General features: G+C 45.1%; 1 pseudogene; it reads left to right on the top strand.

Annotated features, from left to right (window-relative positions):
- The first annotated feature begins 334 nt into the window (after positions 1-334).
- On the top strand, positions 335-705 carry LOC102816492 (annotated as a pseudogene).
- The last annotated feature ends 3,368 nt before the right edge of the window (positions 706-4,073 follow it).

Genomic DNA, 4,073 nt, shown 5'->3' on the forward strand with positions numbered 1-4,073 from the left:
ACTGTTATTATAAAAGATTAAGAAAAAGTACCCACACTATAGGAGCTCTGGTAGCGTAGTGGTTACGAATCAGGCTGTGAACCTTAAGGTCAGCGGTTCGAAACTACCAGCCGCTCCTCGGGAGAAAGATGAGGCTTTCTACTCCCGTAAAGATTTACACCCTCAGAAACCTTGTACAGGGTCGCTATGGGTCAGGACCGACTCGACGGCACTTAACAAGAACAACAACACCCACACTAAGGTCCGCTTGGTGCTATGCATGGGGAAGGTGCACTCTTGGGAGATCTCCTCGTGGTTGTGGGGAGTAAAACCAGATCTCTACCACGCAGCCAATATGTCAGGCAACGAGAACAATTTTGATGGTGACGATCTGATGTTGTGGAGGAGGAGGGAGGACTAGACAAACTGGAGAATGCCCAGGAGGATGGCCGGGATAACATCGAGATCCTTCCGTCAGGGGAGCAACCGCAGGCCAACCAGAAGCAGATCACCACACTATACATGACCAATTATGAGTGAGCCCACTGCTGCCCTCCAGATCGCGATGTTTGGCCCCGTGATGGTGGAGATGAAGAGGGAGACAAACCCCCTGCTCATCGCCATGAAGGAGCTCAAGGCCCGAAAGACCCCATCATCATTCACCACTACCTGCCAGACGGGAGCTATAAGGACTGGGGCGTGGACAAACTCATCATCACCAACTGAGCCCCAGTCGCCTTCCGGCCCCACCTTGGCCTCTACCCTCCTGCTCTTCATCCGTGTAAATAATAAAGTGCTCTGCCTTCCAGCCAAAAAAAAAAAAAAGTACCCACACTAAAAGGAGGGAAAAAAAATTGTGGGTTTTTTTTGTTGTTGTTTCCTGGGTGTATGGGGTAGGGTGAGGAGAGGGAGGGGAAGGTGGAGCACAGGGTAGGGAATAGTCACAAGATAGTTTGGGCGCTGTGGGGAGGGGGCACACACTAGAAGGGGAAAGGGAAAGGAAAAATAAGGCAGATGGAAGAATAGCCAGGCAGTTTTACATGGGCTAAATAGAACAGAGGTAAACAACAATGGAAGCACAACCATGGAACAACAGGACTCAGGGATACAAAGATTGAGGCATGATTTGAATGGGTAAAAGTGGGGAAATGATGTTAAGATACTTAACTGTCTTTTGAATCTTGGTTTCCCTTGCCTACAATTGTAAAATAGATACCTGAAGGGGAGAGAAAGGAATAGCCAGAAACATCATCATAGAAAGCTTGTAAGTCCGTCTTCAGCCTATAACTGATTGGAATACCTAAAATGGGGCTAGAACTTGCCCAGTGAAGGAGGCTCCCTGCAGAGCCTTTGCATTGCACAAGACTATAGGTGTAATCCTGATCCCCATCCAGAATCTTCTGAGGTGGAAATTTTCCACTTGAAAGGACAAACAGACCAGCCTGGAGCAACTAGAAGAACAGAAGACACTTCTTGAAAGAAAGACCAGCAGGAAAAATCAAAAACAATAATAGCAGTCCAATTGACTACTACAAGAATAAGCAAGTTGTTCCCCTGGGAGCCATGAAGGCAAATGGTCAGGTCCCCTCAAAGCAAACCCTCTTCCAAGACTGAAACTCAAGTGGAATACACAAGCAGGCATGTGGTCTTGCTGGTGTCCACGTTGGTTACCAATAAGGGGAAGTGGGGGGAAAATAGCAATGAAGTTGTGAGCTAAGTCTGACCACATTCAATAGACTCCTGTTAACCTGGATTGAGACCTGGTTAACCAGCGGTATGACGAAACCTGGAAACTCCTGGGCCCAGGAGCGGGGACATGGCCCCAGAGGACTAGAGCAGAGTGTGAAGCGTCCAGCTAATATGAATTAAGGGGAGATGCACAAGAACACCCATACTTGCAGATAGTACCCATTTGGCCTGGCATCAATGGCTGGTTGATCAGAACATGACTAGAGGAAGAAAGAAGAGGAAATAAAGAGTAACCAACCCACTACATTGGATGAACTCGACCAATGCTTGTGGATGAAGTATAACAAAGTAGTGACCAAATCTTTACAGTGAGGATCATTCCCATCCCCTTGGTACACAGGTTCGACAAGGATGGGGAACTTAGACATTGGCTACCCAAAATGGGGGGTGGGGGCGGCTACAAAGGGAAGAGATGATTCGGCTTACAAGCTTTCAATAAGGAACCTAGTTTCAGAGGGCACAGGGAAAGGTAGAATCTCCAGAGTTGTTTCTAACCTGTTTGGATGGGGTTGATAAAAGGTGAGAGGTATAAGACTCCTGTGGTTCAATAGGGAATGATTGCTATCAGGTCTGATAGAGAGTGTTGGAAAGGTAAATGTAAACATTTGGTAACAAAAGGAGGGGAGCGGAAATCCCTGCAACCATCAAGGGAGAAAAGTGAAGTGTGAGTCCCTGTCGGGGGAGACAGTGACACCAGGAATGGAGGCAAAGAAGATGATGTGGAGAGAAGGAGTGGCTGGGGACTCTGGATCCAGGGAGGGAGAGGGGTTGTGTGCTGGCGGCAGGGGAAGCAACAAGCAGGGTATACACTTTGGTTGGTTGATGATGCATGCAGGGGAATGTAATCATTGCAATGAAATGAAATAAGATAGGATGAATATGAAGATAATGTTCTCCGATGTAAACTAACACATAATTCACAATAAAAACTAAAAAAACAAAAAAACTGCCCCCATAGAAAGCAGTCTGCTACATCTTTCTCCTGAGGAGCAGCTGGTGGGTTTGAACTGCCAACAACCTTTCTGTTAGCAGCCTAATGCTTTAACCATTGCACCACCATGGATTCTCTACTATAAAGTTCTCTCCAAAGCGCACTAGTTGGGCCAAGTACTCTAACCAAGTACTGATTAAAGGATACTGTATACTGTATACTGATGGATGGCATTTAATTCTGTAATAGCATCTGTTTTGCATCCCCAGTGCCTAGGACTTTGCTTAGTAAATGTTTGTTGAATTGTTAAATTCTACATTTGTCTTAGGAGTCCTGGGATAGCACTATAGGATAAGCACTGGAATGCTAACTGCAAAGCTGGCAATTCAAACCCACCAGCCATTCCTCAGAAACCCTATACAGGGTTGCTATGAGTCAAAACCAACTCAACCGGCACTTAACAAGGACAACAGTTTCCTTGACCCTTACTGAGCCCAGCTTTCTGTTTCCATTTGCGATAGAGTAGATTTTAACTCATGGTGATCTGTGTATGTTAGTTGAAATGTGCTCCACAGGATTTTCAGTGGCTGATTGATTCTTTGGAAAAAGTTTGCCAAGCATTTCTTTTGAGGAACCTCTGTGTAGACTTTTTGGTTAGCAGCTAAGCATGCTAGCCATTCCCACCAACCAAGGACTCCTAGCCCAGTTTGTTTAGGTCTTATTTGACTTACAAATCCATCTGGTCATAGGAACCAAAGCTCCAGAGACCCAGAATTTGCTACCCAAAGAGGATAATACATTTCCTACCTTATACATTAATGGAATTACTTTACATAATACAGCAGCATCATTAAGACAGTTATTCCCCCTTTAGGTCTGGAACTGAACTCACCCCATGGTTCAACTTCCAGTCAAACAAATGTTGTTATTAAGTGCCATGGAGTAGACAGGTCGATAAGGGGAAGCACATACACCTTAGAATAATCAACAGCTTGAGATAGATAGAGCAGCATTAACCGAAGGATAAAATCCAGATGGGTTAAGAAAGAAGGAGGAACGAAAACAGGAAACAGGGAAAAAGGGCAAGTGAGATAAGCGAGGTTTCATTATGGGAATTGTAAACAATGAGATGAAACAAAACGTACAAAAATTGTTCAATGGAAAATTGATCAGCTTCCCAATTCACAATAAAAAAGAAAAACAGAGTTATTCTCTGGGCTTATCACCCAATTCCACTAGTTATTAGCTGTGTTGTTGTTGTTGTTGTTGTTGTTATGCGCCATGGAGTCGGTTCCGACTCATAGGGACCCTGTACCGGGTTTCCATGGCTGTAAATCTTTACGGGAGCAGAAAACCTCATCTTTCTCCCGCGAAACAGCTGGTAGTTTCGAACTGCTGACCCTGATTAGTAACT

This window comes from Chrysochloris asiatica, unplaced genomic scaffold, assembly GCF_000296735.1.
Source record: "Chrysochloris asiatica unplaced genomic scaffold, ChrAsi1.0 scaffold00077, whole genome shotgun sequence".
NCBI classification, from domain to species: domain Eukaryota; kingdom Metazoa; phylum Chordata; class Mammalia; order Afrosoricida; family Chrysochloridae; genus Chrysochloris; species Chrysochloris asiatica.